General features: G+C 38.6%; 1 pseudogene; it reads left to right on the top strand.

The window, feature by feature from the left end:
- The first annotated feature begins 19674 nt into the window (after nt 1-19674).
- Nucleotides 19675-20086, top strand: LOC109449638 (large ribosomal subunit protein eL31; annotated as a pseudogene).
- The last annotated feature ends 1089 nt before the right edge of the window (nt 20087-21175 follow it).

Here is a 21175-nt window from a genome sequence, read left to right as displayed (position 1 = left end):
CAGGGCTTTGGATGAACTGCAGAGTGAGAACCTGAAATTATCTCGTGCACTGGAATCAATATCGAGCAATATTTTCTCTTTGCGAGAAATTCAATCTGACAGAAAAGAGAAGGAGCAATAAGGGACCTGGGACCCTGGCTAAAATGCTTGCTTTAGAAATACGCTGTAAAGCAGTACAAATTAGGTGATGTCACCAGAGGCAGAAAACCGTAGTGACAGAATAAAATGTTATCTGGGCTTCAGAATACTTCATTATCACTACCACAGGTCACTAAGCTTCACCAAATGCATCCATCAGCTTTGATGGCCATTTGTAAGCCGCCGCCTGTAGCTAGATGGCGCCGTCACTGGATGCCAGGGTTCAAACGGAGGCCCGCGTGCCCAGACCAAGGTTTATTAGTCTCAAAGTGCTCTCTAGTGGCCGGATGAACATAAAGTTCTCCACGCACGGAGGCACTGCGAGAAGGATTCAGAACTAGAGGTGTCTTGGAAAGGCAAGGCAGAGATGCTCTCTAGTGCAATCGGCACCTCCTAGATCTGTGAGAGGATTTTATGAACAAATTTGCCTTTTCCAATCATTATGTATATTTCCAATCAAAACACTTACTAAACTCAGCTATGTAATTTCTATACTGTCTATTAGAGGCTTATCAAATTAATGGATAAGCACTTAGGTTTAAATTAATCCTTCTGCACTTCTAGAAGGTTCATTAGTGAAAGGCATTTCTAAATCGAATACAAAGTATATTTAGCTTGTCCATCTACTTGACTATGCAAATGCTCTGTACTGGGCTTCAAAACCAACTTGGAAGCAAAAGTTGCTATTTTAGGGAATGTGATAAAGTTAAAGTGCTGTGCGTTGAAAAGCGTAAGGCACCATATATGTTCATTGAACACCCACAAAACAGCCAGGTACAGGCCTGACATGGGGTATATGTGCGAACATTTGCCAAAAATTTATACAAATACAAAGCATTGTTCATGGTCCATGTACAAGGGACTAAAGCCTGTCTCAAGTTGTGACAATAGAAGAAATAAGTGAAACAAAGAAATATGGAACAATTGAGTTTTTTTGTTGTTGTTTTTTAAAAAAAGGAAAAACCTCACAGACAACAATCATAGACCTGAGGGTCAACGAAATGTACTTCTGCAGTAACCGCTGTCATGAGGACTTTTAAACTCTCCAAAGGACTCTGTAAAGAAGACATCGGGAAGCAGCCCACAGGAATGAGGGCTAGTCCTGGACCCTCAAGCCCTTTAGGCTCCATCCTGTGGCCAACAGCTGCCCTTCTCATAGTCACACTCCTCCCTTTGTGTTTTCTCACTGCTGCCATCTGGAAACGTACTCTATGTCAGTTAATGTAATTGAGCTCAATTTAGCTATCATAGGGTCATTTTGTAATCTATCATTACAAACGGTGTTTTCACTACTCTAGATTATTATAAACCATGGTCTACAGAATGTGAAAAATCCAATCCAATCCCTTATTTCATGTAGACACAGCCTTCATCATTAGGCACAAATGCTTTCCATCAGTGTTTCCATCGAAGGACCAATCAAAGGAAGGGTGAGAAAGAAGCATAACCTATTCCGCCCGCCCCCACCCCCAATTTAGTACCAATATTTGGCTGACAGGCAACAATTTTGAATATCTTAGTTGTATTGCCTTGAGCCAGGTTCTACATTCCACTATTTTTGATACTACCAGGTCTAGGATTTTAACATTAAAAAAAAGTTTGAATAATGTTGGAATAATTTTTCTTTTGTTATGGGACAGAATTGCATTAATATAACCAAAGTTAATTGCTTTATGCATGGAGCAGAAAATGAAGCAAACAGATTTCACACAGCTCAAAAGAATTTGAATTACATTTTTGAATTCAGGCCTATATCATCAAATGAGATAATAACTAAGATTCTACCAAAATTTTTCTCTGACAACAACAGATAGTATACTTGTATTGAATTCATTAGTAATGGGTCATCAAACAGAAGATTATATCTGGGGAAAATAATGAGTTTAGTGATCACATGAAAACCAGTATGACATATGCTAGATCATATTTTTAGCATCAAGGCTTGAAACCAAAGAGAATATTAATAGATATGTATATTTTTATCCATCATAAATTGACATCCAATGATTTAATCATTAGGCTTACCAAAGCTTCCTATTTCCAGAAGAAAGTAAGCATCTAGGTGTGACTCAAAAATAATAAGACTGATTGTTGTGGAGTCTGTGTCATTACTTTATAATCAAATCACATGTTCTCTTGAAGTGGTTGACCTTTTGCTTTGATTCAAGAGTCCTACTAAAAAAACAATATGACATATTAGTTGTTACTACACAAGTTTTATTTTACCTGCACTTTTCGGAATCTTGAGGTATGTTTTGACCATTGGCCAACCAGAGCTTCCTGTTTTCTGGTAAACTCTACACTTTCAGTTAATCTCACTTTCTAAAAAATAATAAAACCAAAATTAAAAATAGAATTGCTTAATAAAATGTTCTCTTTAAAGTAAATAATAATAATAATAATAATAATAATAATACCAGCAATTCAATTGACATACATTGGAAACAAATTTAGTATTTGAAAACATCATCACTAAGATTTACTGAGTACTTCACATATATTATATCAGTTAATTATCATAACAACTCAGGAGAAATATAATTATACCCATTTCACAGATTGGGAAATTGAGAGTATAGAAGATAAGTAACTCATGCAAAGTCACATAGGTAGTAACTGCTGGAGCCAGGAGTCAGGTATATTGACTCAGGAGCCTGCCACTATGCTATGTTGCCTTAGTTTCCATCATCAAAACTGGATGGCCATGGAATACATAAATATAATGGGATACTAAGTAACCAGAATGAATCCTGTATTTGAAGAATATTTAATAGTATGTATGAGAAAGTCTCATAATATCTTAAAGAAAAGATAAAAGTTTCTTGACTAGTTACTGTGTGCCAGACATTGTGGTAAGTTGTTATACATACATCATCTCATTTAATCCTCATTTACTGATGGCATAATTAATTCTACTATTAAAAAATGTGGAAACTGAGTCAGAGATTTATGAATCTTGGTCAAGATCACACAGTTAATAAATGGCAGAGCTAGCATATGAGCTTAGGTCAACTGACTACAGAGCCCATGTACTTAACCACTAGGCATATTGTTTGTTTTCTTTTTAATATATTCAATTTTTTAAATAAATTGTATTGGGTAATATTGGGGAACAGTGTGTTTCTCCAGAGCCCATCAATTCCAAGTCACTGTCATTCAATCTAGTTGTGGAGGGCACAGCTCAGCTCCGAGTCCAGTCGCCGTTTTTCAATCTTTAGTTGCAGGGGGCGCAACCGGCAACCTTGTTGTTGGGAGCTCGCGCTCTAACCAACTGAGCCATCCGGCCTCCCCAACTATATTGTTTCTTATGCCACAAAATCATACACACTGTGTGATGTTAATTTGGGTAATACACACACACACACACACACACACACACACACACAGAAAGAAAAAAAGACTGGAAGGAAATACATAAAACATTTAAAAGCGGTTATCACCAAGGGTCATATTATAGATGATTTTTATTGTCTTTTTTAATATTTTCCCATATTTCCCAATTTTTCTTTAATGAACATTTATTTCTTTTTAATTAATGAAAACATTATTAATAATATTTAAAAAATTTATTTGTGCATAATGCACCACCGTGCCTTCTACAAACCCCAATCTGTGGTAAGCAAATCTCTCCTTCTATCCTGAGCCTCTTGTTGCAGGCTCACCCCATTTTTTTCCCTTTTTTACCATAACTGCAACCAAGCTGATTTGGAGCTCCCTTGACACTCACAGCATCTGTTAGTACCACTTCCTCCTCCTCCTGAATGCTATCGTCAACAAAGCTGGTCTCTCTTCCTCATGTGCCCTTCCTCCACCTTCATCATCTTTCTTGACAACTTCAATACCTACATGGATGACCCATCCAACACCCTGGCCAGTCAGTTCCTTGGCTTCCTATGGCCAAGGAATAACCTTCTTCTCTACTCCACTATTGTCACTCTCTCACATAATTAAACAAACATCACCAAAACTTGCATCACCTCAAACACATTACATATACTAACCCCAACCTCTTATCGTCTATGACACTTCAAGATCTTCCACCATATATCACCTTTAACATGACATAAAATCCATTGATTTCTTAATCTCCATTCCTTTTCTTTTCTTCACATTTCTTCTCCAGATTAGACTCCATGGCCTTTAATTTTAATCACCTAGCCTCCAGCACACTTGCTTGAACAGAGCCAGACACCCTCCAGCCGCAAATCTGCACCCAGGAGTTGAACTTTACAAGATGCACACAACGTGGGAAAATTGGCTTCATTTTAAAATTCATGATTCCACACCCCAGGTGGGCTCTCATTACAACTCAGCAACCCAGAGCTTTTTTGCTAGTAAGATTACTGTCCCTGTTTGCAAAAGAACCATTTCTTCTCTCCTTTCGTGCCTCCTACTCTCCCTAGCGCTTTCTCACCTCCTGCATCTACGTAACCTTATACTTGATTGAGGAAATAGGAGCCATCAGATGACTATTCCCTCACCTTCCCATCATCAGATTGACCCACTTGCCTGCACACGTGCTGTTGTCTATTTTTTCCTTCTTTTAGCAGCTGAGGAAACAGCTTCCTTTCCTATCAAAGGCCAGTCCTTCTGTGTGTTTTCTGGATCTCATCCCCTCTCAAGGAATTTGCTCCTTAGTTATCTCTTCTTTCATTTACAATGCCAATTTTTCCTTAGCTCATTTCCTATGGCTTAATAACACAAAATGTTCCATCTTTTAACACTTTAACGTATTCTAGGCAAGGCCAAGAAGTAGGTTAAATGATGGGACCACGTTTCTTTGGCATCAGCTACTGTCAGGGTTAGTCCTTTAGGCCTAGACTAGACTTACCCACATCCGTTACATCCTTATTATGCAAAAGGATCCCCTTTGCTCCTGGAGTACTATCCTTGTTAGTCATCCAAGAGAACAGGTATGGTGCATGCATCACCTTTTCTAGAACTCAGGTACTCTGGCTGGATATAAGGTAGGGTCCCCTGGCATGGAAAACAACATAGTGACGTGGTGATCTCGTATACTCATTCTAAACTACTTGGAAGAATTCCAGCGGACTCCTTACAACGCTGACCTCACTAGGGGCCTATTGTCACATATATGTTTATGAGATAAATGAGAGACACAGAACAGTAAAGATTGCTGTCTGGTAATGATGGGAAATAGTGAGTACTACCACGTCCTTTGGCTTTGGCCATGAACTCTCAGGGTGTCAGCACATACAGATTATTGTCCTTCAACCTTTCGTTTATTACTGGGCTTGTCTTTGAACCGTTTGTGAAGTGTGTGTGATAAGTACAGAAATGACTCTTTAGGCACTTTCTGAGCAATTTGACAGAGTAATTTTCTGTCTCTTGAAACGTGGGACTTCTATATTGTATGCCTTTTGTTTTTTTCTAGAAATTTATTTTTATTATATTTTACAAAAGCATAGGTCTGGTAGACATTGTGGGGAAACTCTGGTTCCTTCTTCATGGATTACTTGAGAAGCATTGCTTTAGATTCACGTTTGTCATTAACTCATGGTAAGAGCATTTTTCTTCTGGTGACAAACGCACTCCTCCTGATCTCCTGTCCTGGCAGCTTGGCTTACATGACAACCATCTGCATGACTCAAGCCAGAAAGGAACAGAGTCTTTGGAGAGTATGAAGCTCATAGAAAGAAAACAAAAGAAAGTTATGTAATATCCATTTCTATTTAAATTCTGCCTTTTTTCCCTAAAAGAAGGGAAAGCCAACAGATGGGATATGTATGGGAGTAGAATACCTCCCAGGCAGGAAGAGAGATTTAGACCCAGGAAGAGAGGTATTTCTTCCTTTACATTCAAAGAGAGTTATATGAAAGTAGATGTAGTGACACGAGAAAAAAGAGAGCAAAGCATAAAATAATTCACACTGTACTGTATTAGTTTGCTAGGGCTGCCATAACAAAATATCACAGACTGGATGGCTTAAACCACACAAATCTATTTCCTCCCAGTTCTGGAGGCTGGAAGTCCAAGATCAAGGTGCCAGCAGGGTTGGCATCTGGTGAGACCTCTCTCTTTGGCTGATGGCTGCCTTCCTGCTGTGTCCTTACATGGCCTTTCCTATGTGTATGCACATCCTCAGTGGTGTCTCTTCCTCTTCTTACGTGGACACCAGTCATATTGGATTAGAACCCTACCCTTATGACTTCATTTAACCTTAAATACCTCTTTAAAGGTCCTATTTCCAAATATAGCCATGTTGGCAGTTAAGGCTTCAACATATGAATTTTGGTGGGAGGATGCAATTCAGTCCATAAGAAGACCTGTGCCTCAACTGTTACTCAGAGTGGTACTCAGTGTGGGCTGCAGGGCAGCGGCAGGGACATGCGGTAGGCCTGGCTAGAGAGGGACACACGCCTGGCCTGCCTTCAGCACCATATGCATTTCCTCACCATCCATTCTTGGCTCTTCTGTAATTTCACTTTACGTCATGGGTCCCCTGCCATGGTATTGATAACTCAGAATGTGTAGTGTGTGAGAAGCAGACACTTTATGTACTCTAGTTCCTGAGGTCATAAATGTATGAATCCAAAATTAACAGAAATTGAGAAGGCAGGACATAGTACGGAGAACACTCCTAAACATGTAGCGAAAGACCAAGTAGCTGAGGTCTGTAACTTACTCATCAAGTGAATGGAATAGGTCACTGTAAACCAGATTGAGGCAGAAGGCAGAGAAAGCAAAGACACAGGGCAAATGGTGGTGTACAGTGGCAGATAGTGTCCTAACCAATTTGACCATTTATTAATCACAAAATAACAATAAACCTCTAGTTTTACAAGAAAAAGAAAAAAAGGCCATTGTAGCAGATGCTGTCACCTCCCTGGCCATCCCCCTGCGCCGGAACCTGTGAGGCAGCTCGGAAAGCCCGAGGCCGGAGGGCTTTCTCTGGTCCTTGCACTGGAATCCTGTCTCAGCTTTGTTCCCACACTCACAGATGACTTATTAATAACAAAAGGAATCTGGCAGACACCCCCTTAACAAGCAAACAGACTTAGCAACACCAATAATGGGACAAAAGGATGCATCGAGAAGTACACAGCATCACCTATGAAGCACCCTTGACAAAACTCTTCCAGCTCATTTCAGTCATAGGGGAACAATCACACTGTTGTGAGTGAATGGTCTTCCTCCCAGATTCATATATTAAAACACAAATGCCCAATCCCTCAGAATGTAACTATTTGAAAATCAGGTCTTTGCCGGTGTCGTTAGTTAAGATGAGGTCACACTGAAGTAAATCCTAAATCCAAAGAATGGTGTTTTTACAGGAACACAGGCAAGACCAGCATGTGAAGACAGAGGCAGAGACTGGAGTGATGGTACCCTGACCCAAGGAACTCCTGGAGCCACGAGAAGCTGGAAGAGGCAAGGAAGGATTCTCCCCCAGAGCCTTGATTTTAGATTGCTAGCCTCCAGAACAGTGAATCAACAGATTTCTACTTTTTATGCCCGAAATTTGTGATACTTTGTTACAGCAGCCCTAGGAAACTAATAACACAAATTCAGACTGCGGGATATTCTACAACTAGGCTGATCCTTTAAAAATATCAACACCATAAACAACCACACAAGAAATGGATGGGGTATTATTTTAGATTGAAAGAGACCAAAGAGATACAATACTTAAATGCAGTGTGACCCTTAATTAGATCCTGGATATTAAAGGGGCAATTGGGGAAATTTGAATATGCATAGATAATGTTATACCAGTGTTAAGCTTCTTGGGTCTGTGAATAGTGCCATGGTTACATAGGCTATTTCCTCATTCTTAGGAGTACAGAGTACTTAGAAGTGATGGGTCATGATATCTGTGACTTATTTTCAAATGGTTCAAAGAATACAGTATATAGACACATACAGACTGATCAAGCAAATGAGGTCAAATGTGACCAACTGGTGATTCTAGATGAAAGGTGTATGTACCACTTTTTCAGCTTTTCTGTAGTTTTAAAATTTTTCAAAATAATGAAGTGAGGGAACTATCACATTTCTTGTAGGTGATGGTTGATGGCAACCATCACTTTTCCCAGAAATGAGATCTATGCTTATTTTCTAACAAATTAACTAGCTGTGATGGAATTGGTTGTCTTCAATCCACATCTTGTTTAAGTGGGTGGATATAAGAGGTATCTGAATGCCTCCCCTTTGAGAAACCAGAAGGGAACCGAACATCCACCTAAAATTTAGATCCCCTTGGGAAGTGGGCACCAGTTACTGCTCATATATGCCCTCCTGCCTCTTAGGCAGTCTGGACCCCAGATGTGCCATTGGCAGACATCCCCTAAAACCAATATACACACAAAGGAGCACCACACCTAACAATATTCTGATCTTCAACTAACTTATCTTCTAGCCCTGAAAGACCAGTATCCCAGATTTAGATTCAGCATTCCTTTTGAGGCTATTACAAAATGCTGTGACCTTAATTCACGAAATAAACCTTTTAAAATGTATTTTTCTCATTTAATTATTTAGGGTCAACGTTTGTGACAGTGTTGAGAACTCTGAATGTGTTTCCACCATATTCAAAGTATTCCTGCTCTCTGGGCATCTCAGGGTAATTTCTGACATTATGACAACCTGAATATAAAAACCTGAATGACCGAACCTGTGAGTACAAAGTTGTTACATTATGTCATTATAAAGTATCTCTCAAAAGGATCCATTCAGTCATATGTTAGAGTTCATTTCAATAACATAAAATTTCATTTTTACACTGGGGAATCTCAGGAATAGTTGCTTTATATGGTTCTAGGCTTTCATTTGAGTACAACAGGAAAGAATGCCTCTGGCATTACTATAAGAATACAAGGGAAGATGTCACCTGACAGGGCCATACTTGTTAGCTATAATATCTATAAAATAGGACTACGTGCATTTTATGTAATTTATTTAGACATATATTTTTATATTTAGTAGACAATATAAATAGACTATAAATACAAATTTTAATTGGTCAGAAATGACAATAAGGGTCAGTAAGGTATAGACTTCTTTGGTCTTCCTATTCCCTATTGATTATTTCCCTTCTTAAAAACTCCTCTTCCGCTGGCCTCCATGATACACATTCTCTTGTTTTCTTCTGACCTCTCTGTCTGCTCGAGTTTGTTCTCCTTTAATGGTTCCTCTTCCTCCAATCACTGCTTAGCTGTTACCTTTCCCTGGAGACTTTGCCTGGCTCTCTCCTCATCTTACACATTTTTCTCTCGGGGTCCCACTGTTGGCTTCACCTACCGCTGATGACTTCCAAATATCTTCTTTGAGCCAACATTGATCTTCAGAACTTGAAAATCAAGTATATGTCTTCTTGCTGGACATCTGCACTCATATGATCCAGAGGCATCTCAAGCACAACCTGTCCAAACTCATGTCATCTTTCCCCCAAATATGTTCCTCCTTCTGCATCCCCTTGCTCAGCAAGTGATATCCTTTCCCAACAGGACACTTTGGGGTTATCTGAGGCTTCCCTCTCTCCCTTGCCCCAGAACTAATTGTTCAATATGTCCCATTGAAACTATAGCCAAAATAGTTTATATTTTTTATTTTTATATTTATTTTTAATTACAGTTGACATACAATATAATATTATCTTAGTTTCAGATGTACAATATAGTGATTCAACACTAAAAATCTTTTAAATCTGTCTCTTATTCTCCATCTTCACTTTCAATGACTTGATTGATGACTTAATATTTCTGTAATATTCCAAAAGTATCTCCCTCTTTTAAAGTCTATCTGTGAATCTACTCCTTACATTATTGTTAGAAGGATTTTCTTAATATGCAGATAATATCATGACTTTTCACTACTCAGAATCCTTTAATATGCCCACTTTACTCTCAGGGAAATATCCAAACTCCTTGGAATACTCTACACAGCTCTTTCTGTGCTTGCCTTTTCCCATTCACACCCATTGTGCCATGATAGTGAACTGCATTTAATTTCCAAATCCTGCTGCACTGCCTCTCAACTCTTTGCACACACTGCTTTCTTTCTCTAGAATTCTTCCATTGGCTTGCCTGGATGATTCTACTGTCCTGAAAGAGTGACATCAAGCATCATCTCTTCTGACAAGACTATCTCATTCTGATTCGGTGTCTCTCTGTGTGCTGACATATTATTCTGTTTACACATCTATCAGGCAATACAACATAGTGATATTGGTTTATCTTCTTTTCTGTGTCCTTCACTGGATAGTGAAATTCCTAAGTGTCAGACTCTGTCTGCTTATCTCTATATCCACATGGCCTGGCAAATTGCATTGGCAAACAAACATTTATTAAATGGAAATCTATGTTAAAAACTTGCATCAAAGAAGAGTTTCAGTGCACTGAGTCATTCAAGAATTATAGTTAATATTGAAATTATTATTAGTGGTGATTCCCACAATCAAACATCAGTTTTTCTCAGTATCTCAGATGACCAGAGATTGGTTGCAATCGAAAGGAAAAAGTTTTTAAATGGTCTACAGAAAGCTGTTATAATGGTTGTAAATTCTCTAGTGGCATTATGATAGAACCATTAATAACAGACACTGTTCTGTTTTTCCAAGTTATCAATACATTTTTACTTGTATGAGAAACCTAACTATTTTTCAACACCAGGTCTCACTGAAGCTTTCTGATTTGCATTCAGTTGAATTGTAGCTAGCTGGAGATTTAGAGTGGTAATACTCTTTCATCTTTATATAACAAGTGCTGCAGTTTCCATAATCTTTATGAGATTCATATGAACCACTGATTTGTGACAACATCAGGTGACATTTTATATATCATCAGAATCTTCCTCAAGGCAGAAATTTACAGTCTTGTCCTAATAGCCAGCAGCCACAGAAGTATTCACGTACCTGCTAGCATTTATATCCCTGAATCTCACTATATAACTCCATTACACTGTACAAGTTTTGACAGCAATTCTTTCTCCTGTTTTCAATCATTCTTGGTTATGAAATGATAAAATTATGAAAACATGAGGATTAGAATCTTCTTTTAACATTTTCCTTGACTGTGTCTTTTCAAAAGTGAAATTTTTCACCATTGTATCTGTTACCAAGTTTTAGGGCAGAGTTATTTGTAGAATTCTTTTATTGTCTATTTTTTAAAAGAGAACTGATTCTGGGTGGTGAACACACAATGTGAGATACATTATCTAATGTATTACAGAATTGTACACCTGAAATCTATGTAAGTTTACTAACAATTGTCACCCCAATAAACTTTAATTTTTAAAAAAAAGTGAAATTTTTCGGCTAATATGGAGACTTATTTAAACCCTTCTTTTTTTTTTTTTTATTATCAGTCTGCTTCTTTCCAAGGGAAAGAGATACTTTGTTCTTTCAGCATGGAGGACAGAGAATTCTTAATTTACTGCTCTGAAATTCCATTTTAGGAACACTAGTGAGATTATAGTCAACATTTCCTTTTGTTTCTTAAATATGGGGAAAGTTAGACAGGGATCTCCAGTATCCAAAGGACAGGAGACACAATCATGTGGTAGTGTGCAATGACAGTAACAATAGTTTAGCACCACAGACAGGGGGACAGTCCTGCACTGCCCCATGTCTGATTATTAAAAAAATATTCTGCCTACATTCCATTACACAAAATGAATCATGCTAAATGATCTTTGGGGTGCCAGGAAAAGAAATTAAAACTCACATTTATAATTATTTGTATCTAAAAAAATTTTAAATTAAACTTAATATTAAATATGTGGATAGACAGGAATATATATGTATAATTATAAATAAATACATATACATATATTAATGGTACATGTTCAATATGCTTTTACTGATACATACACAATCATATAAGTTTTGAGATTGCTACTAGAGATGATAGGATACTACAGAAAATTTTGGCCAGGGTAATGACATGATGAAAAGGGAACTTTAGGAAAAATAATCTAAAAGCAATATAGAGGTTAGACTACAAATAGTAGATGTTGAAGTTAGGAAGGCTAGTTAGGAGGGTATTGCAAGAATCTGAATATCAACTAAGCTGGTGGCATTGGAGAAAGCCAGAGGTGCAAAGATGTTGTGAAAAAAGAATCTCAAATGTTAGGAGTGTAAAAATGTCAAAGAATATGTGGAAATTTTCAGCTCAGCTGGCTGAGAAATAAAAAAACAAAACAAGGTGTGGGGACAGAGCCAGGAGTGCAGTTTGCAGGCTCTCGGACTCACATGGAAAGGTGCTGGCTCAGGTAGTGAATGGCCATCAATTGTGATTGGATGGCCATCAGCTGTGGCTAGTTGGCCGTCAGCTGTAACCAGTGAGCCATCGGCCACTAGTATAACTGCCGTGGCTACGCTAGCAGCAAATGGGGGCTAGCAAGAAGATGGTGGCTGAGCTAGCAAGCGTGGATTGCAGTTAGCACTGCAGATTGCAGCTGGCAAGTGAGGTTGGTTGGCAGAGAGAAGTGGACGACAGGTTGCAGATAGTGTGGCTCCTGCTTCCTGTGTCTCCAACCCAGCTGCCAGCGAGGATATAGTGACTCCCTGGGTGTTCCTTTATGGCCTCACCATATCCTACGTTCTTATGTGGGGAGTGGGAGCTGAGACCCCGCATGAGTCCCTGCATGACACAAGGGTCATCAGTTATCGGACTCAAACTACACTCTAATTGCCACTGACAAAAGGGCCACAAATGATATAGAACAGGGGTGTCCAAACTTTTTTCAACATTTTTTACCAAGGGCCATATGCAGTTAAATACACAAACAGCCGGGCCACTCACTCAAGGTGAAGTACTATTGCCTCACCTGGTTTATTTAAGTAAACTAAATATGTTTTTGGAATTTGCTTATGTTCAGAGAAATAAAACAATAAATACTGATACTCCTCTAGTAGTTTTATGTCCACAAAATAAGTAATAAATATTAGATAAGAAACAGCAATCAATTAAGGAAATATTATATATATTATATATATAAATATATAGATAAATATTATACACACACACACACACACACACACGTGTGTAATTAGTTTCCATTTGCCAGCTGTAATACACTGGGAACTTTTCAGGTTCTTCCTCTGCTGTTTTCAAGATGTGCTTCGAAATATGTTTCTATTTTTTGTTGGTAAAACGCACAATAGAACAATTTTTTGTTGCCATTAAGTCCTTTCCTCCAAATTTCTTTCAATTTTTAACTTGGATATGTTTCTTTCTGTTTCTTGTGCCTCCAAAAACACAAAGTAATGTGGATGTTTAAGATACAAAATCTTTGGGTAACCATCAAATCACCTTACTGTTGGCTCTATCCATGATAAAGTATAACTAAAGTACATGACAACAGTGTAGCTTAAACTTCTCCCCAGAACCTCTGCTACCCCTTGTGCAAATAGAAAAAGGTCCTCTTTTTGTGTAGATGCAGCCCCAAAATCACTGACTGGATTTCAGTCTCCATTCACGCCATTGACCAGACAGCCTTGTACAGGGCACAGTTTCTGTTGTTTTAAGCCATTTGGTTTGTGGTATTTTGTTACAGCAGCACTAGGAAACTAATACATACACCATCACCTCTCCCTTATCTCACACCTATGACCAGTTGACCACGAAGAAAAGTGGCCTGGTTCAAAGATAAGTCAACAGGGGATGTTGAAGTGAACTGAAAATGGACTGTTGATACGCTGCAGATCCACTCAGAGATAGGCCTGAAAGATGGTGATGAGGGAGAAACCTTCCCATTGAGCAAAGTAATGGGTGCTGTACCTAGTGATCCCTTTGTATTGAGAGAGAAGTGGTTCAAGGTACATATATACTTGGACTCTTGGGCAGTGGTGAATGGTTTTAGCTGTTTTGTTAAGGGCAGGGAAGGAATACATTTGGATGGGGACAAGGAGAGCCAGGAAAGAGACATATGGATGAACTTAGGGACACAAAATATGAAGACCTCTGTGTTGCATGGTAAAACCTATCAAGAGCTTCTGCTCCAAAAGAGACATTAAACTAGGCAAATGGTACGGCTCAACAGTTGGTGTTAGCCAGCCTCTGTCTGTGCCACCCCAGCACTTGCAAAAGTGCTCATGAACAGAACAGACATTGTGGCACAGACGGAGGACTGTTATGGAGCTTTCTCTGGCTGTTCTCTCTTTTTGGAACACTCTTCTCTAGATGTCTGTTTCCTTGGAGAACTATCTCCCCTCCTTCAAGTCCTGGGCAAATCTCCCCTTCTTAGTGAGAGACCCCAACAGGGGCAGATTTATGTGTGAAGCTTACATTGCCAGAAATGCCACTCGCACAACCCCCTGCATGTGCTAGAAGTTGCTGGTAGTCGTGCAGTGTGGAGAAGGGGACACCCATTTACAACTAGGAAGCATTTTCTATGGAAACGCTTCTGGTAAATTGCCTAGTCACAAACCAGGGACCTATAACGGCAATGTGACAGTAATCTCTTGTAATCTTTTCTCAATCTAACTAAATATTCACTTTGGAGACTAAGTTGTTATTGACAATTTTACATGTGTTTCTTAAGGTGGACATCCTCCCAACTTGTACAAGCTTTGGGTCTCATAGAACCTCGCTGCCCTGCCTTTCCCAACCACTCTGTTTAACACTACACCTGCCCTTCCCCCTCTTGGCAGTCCTCTTCTCACTTACCCTGCTTTCATTTTTCTTTTCTTTTCCCCATGACACTCATCATCTTTAAATCTATTATATAATTTACTTCGGCTTATTGCTTATTGTCCAACTCCCCTCTTTAAAATGGAGGATCCAAAAAAGGCAGGGATCTTATTCATGGATTCCATGTGCCTAGTACAGGGCTTTGCATATAGTAGTTATTCAATAAATACTAGTGGAGGAGAAAACAAAAAGGAGGGAGAGAGAAAGGGAGAAAGGAAGAGAGAAAGAAAAGGAGGGTGGAACCATGGGCAGAAGGGAAAAAACCCAGAGTCACAAGTCAGCAATGGGAGCAAGAGCTGAGGTAGGATTGAGGCAGTGAGGATGTCGAAAGGGCCCAGACCGAGAAAATACACCACAAGTTCATCAGCCACGGAGTCCGCAGTGACTGCCAGCAGTGCACAGGGAGCAGGCAGTGGGGACACCAACACTGAGACCAGTAAGGCTCAGAGGACAGGACAGGCTAAACTTGAAGACCTGAGGCCTCCTCTCCAGGCCACCATGAGGCCACTGAAGCTTGTCTCTGTACCCAACATTGTCTCGGTCAGGAGAAGGCAAAGGGGAAAGACTCTGAACACCCATTTACCTGGAAGAGAGTTTTTTTCTTTCTTTCTTTTTTTAAATTTTTATTGGGGAATATTGGGGAATAGTGTGTTTTTCCAGGTCCAAGTCAAGTCGTTGACTTTTTTCAATCTAGTTGTGGAGGGCACAGCTCACTGGCCTGTGTGGGAATCAAACCAGCTACCTGAGTGTTATGAGCACTGTGCTCTAACCAACTGAGCCAACCGGCCACCGTGGAAGACAGTTATTTAAACCAGAAAAGAAAGCTTTAATTGGCAAGTTCTTCCTCCCCCTCCCACAAGCCTATTGCACACCTAGACCAAAGGTTTGAGAACAAGATTATATCAGTTATAGAAATAAGCTGGGTGTTCTTTGCATGTCTGAGTAGTAGTACACAGCCTTTTAAAGACTAAGGAAAACTAGTGATAGAAATACACGATACCCTTTATTCTAAAACGTCTCAGAGCATCCACAAAAAGGAGCTACGCCGTCAATATTTTGGTCAGTTTCATAAAACAAATAAGTCTTTGTTAGCATTTTTACTTGCGTATGTGCTTACTTTTGACTAATGACAGCATCTACCAAAATAAGAGACACCTGGTGACTTTTATTGTGCTTGTGATACTTTTACAAAATCTTGCTTTAAGTGAGTTATTACTTACAGCATTTTGTCAAGCAATCTGATGGCATGTCGGTTCTGCTATATTAAATATTAGATTAAATTAATTGGATTTTAAAATACTTTGTAAAGCAAATTAATGACAAAATAAGAATCCCTAATACGCCTTTCATTTACAGTCACATTTATACTCCACTCACAGGATAGAGGATACATACTTTGTACACACACACACACACACACACACACACACACACACAGCCTTAGCCTTTGATATAGAAAATCATCCTCTTTGGCAAAAGAATACTTCTATCTGAAATTTAAAGAAGCTGGAAATACAAAATATTTGTTTTTCTAGAATAAATAAAAACCCATATTGCCTTATTCCCTTCAGGACATGGCAGGAAGCCTTTCCACTCAGACAAGGGCTAATTGCTCAATAGAAAATGCCAGTGAAACGCATTGTAATGGGATTCTATCCATCTGTAATTTCCATTCCCAGAACCAAACACTCTCATCTGTTCCCATGTCTTCCAAAAAATTAGTACCCTTGGTGGTAAAGGGAAATATGTACAGATTGTCATATCATTTTTGAGAGCCATTCAGAAAGAAAGAGGCATACTACAGGCTTGGGACCAGGAACAGATTGAATTCATAAAAAAGGCACAAGCCAAACTGTTCATCTTTGGTACATGAAATATTACCACTGTTGTTGTTAAAACCATATGTTCTAGGTAAGAGGACAGGTTTTGTATTCACTCTGACATTTGTTCTGAGGAATGTTAATGTATTTAATGCTACCGTGTTTCCCCGAAAATAAGATCGGGTCTTATATTAATTTTTCCTCCAAAAGATGCATTAGGGCTTATGTTCAGGGGGTGTCCCCCTGAAAAACCATGCAAAGGCTTATTTTCCAGTTAGGTCTCACTTTCAGGGAAACATGGCAGTATGTGCTTAGCAGCAATTTGCAAATTTGAAAAGTAACTCAGAGTTCAAAAAATGAATAAGGAAGATAAGGAACTTCATCTGGGATGTTTCTCAGTTGTCCTTGTGTCTGGATGTTAGAGCACAAGTGAAGACCTATGACATCTGTCATCGCTTCATAGCTTTAGGTATGCAGATTCAACCTTAAGATGTTTGTCCACTCCTAGAAAAACAAAACTTAAATTTGTCTAAACTGCTGTAAGGTGAAAATAGTAAAGGCTTTAGTCACCGAAAGTGACAGTGGATTGTATCTTTCAGCTGACACTCTGCTTAGTTCCACAGTCCCAGTTTATAAAAGCACTTTATTGTTGGTGTATAGCTTATAAAGCCTACATACATGAAGTATAGCAATGTGCGTGATATGGAAAACGGCACGAATTTTAATGAACTCTAACCAAGTGAACACACCCATGTAACTTCCACCCAGGTCTATAAAAGATGATAGTCCCCCAGGAACCCCCTTACCCTGGCCCCACTCGATCACTATTCCTTTCCTCTGCCTGAAGTTACCGACCATGCTGACGTCTAACACCACAGATTTGTTTTGCCTATGCTTGAACTTTATATAAAAGAATAGATATGTATTCTCCTATAATGGACTCATAAGTAGACTTATATATTCTCTTGCGTTTGGTTCCTTTCATTCAGCAATTTCTGTGAGATTACTCTACTTTGTTATACAGAACAATAGTTTGTTCATTCTCATCACTGATAGCATTCCATCATATGAGTATACCACAACTTATTTACCTATGCTATTGTTGATGGGCATTTTGGTTGTTTCTCGTTTGGACTGACTAATGCTGTAAGAACATTATTGTTAATATATTTTGATACACATAGGTATGCCTTTCTGTTGGGTCTATACCTTAAAGGGAAATTGTTTGGTCAGAGGATGCATATAGACATATTCAATTTTAATAGCTAATGCCAGTTTTCCAAAGTGGTTATACCAATTTACACTACCACCAGGTATCCCTTGCCATCCCATGGTAGTGTCAGCCTTTTTAACTTTGGTTATTTTGGTGGATTATAATTGTATCCCCCTGAAAAATCATGATAGGGCTTTTCATATGTTCATTGGCTCCTTAAATATCCCCCTTTTGTATGGCCTGAGCCAAACTCTTGTCCTCTTTTCTAATGTTCTAGTACATTGTCTATCTTTTTGTTATTGATTTGCAGGAATCCTGTGTGAATTCTGGAAACAATTTCTTAGACGTATTGCATATATATTCTGTAATGTTTTTAGTATATTTTTATAGATATTTAAACTCTCTTAAGATATTTTGAAGCCACCCTTCTCCGTTATGACCTTATCTTAACTGATTACATCTGCAATGACCTTATTTCCAAATAAGGTCACATTCTAAAGTACAAGGGGTTAGGACTTCAATGTATGAACTTGGGGTGGGGGGGAGGGAGCACAATTCAACTCATAACACAAGAGAAATTATAAAGCATTTTGAGATGGAAATGAAGACATTGCATACCAAGACTCATAAAATGCAGTTAAAACCGTATTTAAAGGAAATTTTACACTTGTAAATGCCTATGTTAAAAAGAAGAAACATCTCAAATCAATAATATAACCTTCCACTTTAAGGCACTGGAAAGAGAAGAGCAACCTAAACCTGAAACAAACAGAAAGAAGGAAATAATAAAGATTAGAGTGGAAATTAGTGAAATAGAGGCTAGAAAAACAACAGAGAATCAACGAAGCCAAAAGCTGATTTTTTTAAAAGACCAACAAAATGGACAAATCTTTAGCTAGATTAACCTGGAAACAGAGAGGAGACTCAAATTACTAAAGTCATAAATGAGAGAGAATATTACTATCAGCCTTAAAGAAATAAAGAGAATTATAGGGAATGCTATGAACAATTATATGTCAATAAATTAGACAACTAGATGAAATAGACAAGTTTTTAGTGAGACATAAAGTATTGAAACTGACTAAAGAAGAATTAGAAAATCTGCATCCATCTATAACATTAAAGATGTTTAATTAATAACAAAATTAAAATAAAAAGAAAGAAAACTTTCCACAAAGAAAAACTCAGATCCAGATGACTTCACTGGTGAATTCTACTAAACATTTAAAGAAGAATTAATAACAATTCTTTACAAACACTTCCCAAAAATAGAAAAGGGAACACTGCTCAACTTATTCAATGAGGCCATAAGTACCCTATCTATTCCCAAAACTAAACAAAATATCACAAGAAAAAAGAACTCCAGACCAATATTCCTTCTGAATATAGATCTGAAAATCCTCAACAAAATACTAGCAAACCAATTCAGCAACATATAAAAAGGATTATACATCATGGCAAAGTGGGTTTTATTCCAGGAAATCAAGGTTGGTTTGACATCTGAAAATCAATTAATGTAATACATCTTATCAATAGAATTAACGATAAATATCATGTGTTTATTTCAGTAGATGCAGAAAGAGCTTTTGACAAAATACAGCATGCTTTCATAATAAAAACACTCAAGTACAATTCCACTCCTAGGAGAAATAGAAACATGTCCATCCATAAGGTTGTATAAGAATGTTCATTGCAGCAGCATTGTTCGTAATAGTCAAAAGATGAAAACAACCCCAATGTCCATCAATGGATAAATGGAGAAATAAAATGTGATATGTTCATACAATGGAATATTATTTGGCAATAAAAAGAAATGATGTACAATCTTTTCCAACTTGGGCCCGGCTGAATGGCTCCTGCAAAGACAGGTGGTGAGAAAAAGAGCTGTTCTGCTGTCACTGAGGTAGTGACCAGAGAATACACCATTAACATTCACCGGCACATCCATGGAGTGGGTTTCAAGAACCGTGACCTTAGGCACTCAAAGAGATCTGGAAATTTGCCATGAAGGAGATGGCTTGTCCAGATGTGCGCATTGCTACCAGACTCAACAAAGCTGTTTGGGCCAAAGGAACAAGGAATGTCATTACGGTATCCAGGTGCCATTGCCCAGAAGACATGATGAGGATGAAGATTCACCAAATAAGCTCTATGTGTTGGTTACCTATGGACCTGTTACCACTTTCAAAGATCTACAAACATTAATGGGTGAATTATATCTCACAAAGCTATTACAAACAAAAGTATTGCAGACATCATGACATTTTTACCCTTAAATATTTTAGAATATTTTCTAAGAACTGGCTGTGATGTTCTGTGAGTAAATAAACAGTTTTTCCCCCTCTGATCCAGAGGTCTAGTGTTTCTGAGAGTGACAGGAGGAAGAGGAAGAGAGACAGAGAGAGAGGGAGAGAGAGAGAATGTGTGTAACTGTAGGTAGGGTAACATTTCAGACCCTTCACAGTTTTAGAGTCAATGTTCTATAAAAACCTTCCACACACAGATCTAAGATGTAGTGTAGACTTTCTCAAAGACCGTGCAAGTGAGGGATTGCCTTTTTTAGCCCTCTTCAATTTGGTACGTCCAAGTGACTCGGCTGTTGCTGAAGAAATGAGACCGGAAGTAATGAGTACAATTTTCTTCTCACACGGCTAAGAGAAAGTCTCTAACCCTGAACTTCACCATTCCTGTCAGCTAAGATGGCTCAGTCTATACTGACCTTGGAAGTCAGGAACTGAAGATGGTAGAGCTCCTGTCAGCCTGAGTTCCTGAACGACAAACACGTAGAGGAGAGCCACCTGCCGACACAGAACACATGCCCTGAACTGCGACTTGAATGAAAATAAACTGCCATCTTTTTGAGTCACCAAGGTTTTTTGTGTCCCTTGTTACAGCAGATAGTAGTTCCCCAACTAATATGGTAGTCTCTAGAATCAGAAAGGAATCAGAAAGCTGCTCTTCTGCCTCCTGACATTGTACAGTTCAAGGAGATAAATCTCTCACCTGAAGCTATGGCTCCCAATGTTCATCAATCAGCAAGAAAATTCACCGCAGAAGCCAGGAGGATTTGAAGCAACCACTCGACAAGAAAAAAAGACCTGTCTGGCTGGCACCCAGCCATACTCCACATACTTTCAATCTCCTATTCTAGCATCAATTACACCTATCAGGAAGAATTCTTTCCTCATATTTGCAAGTCAGTTATCTGTTCTCCCATAGAACCAAGAGCTAGAAACTGTCACTCTTACTGTGATAACAAGGCTAAAGTTAATTTTTCCAAGCCAATCTACTTTGGTAAGTAAATATTGATCCTAGTTCTCAGTATTTCTTCTTTTACTGTTATATTTAAC

The sequence above is a fragment of the Rhinolophus sinicus genome, linkage group LG04 (assembly GCF_036562045.2).
Source record: "Rhinolophus sinicus isolate RSC01 linkage group LG04, ASM3656204v1, whole genome shotgun sequence".
Lineage (NCBI taxonomy): Eukaryota > Metazoa > Chordata > Mammalia > Chiroptera > Rhinolophidae > Rhinolophus > Rhinolophus sinicus.
The sequence above is the reverse complement of the archived record's forward strand: the minus strand, read 5'-3'. Positions and strand labels throughout refer to the sequence as shown.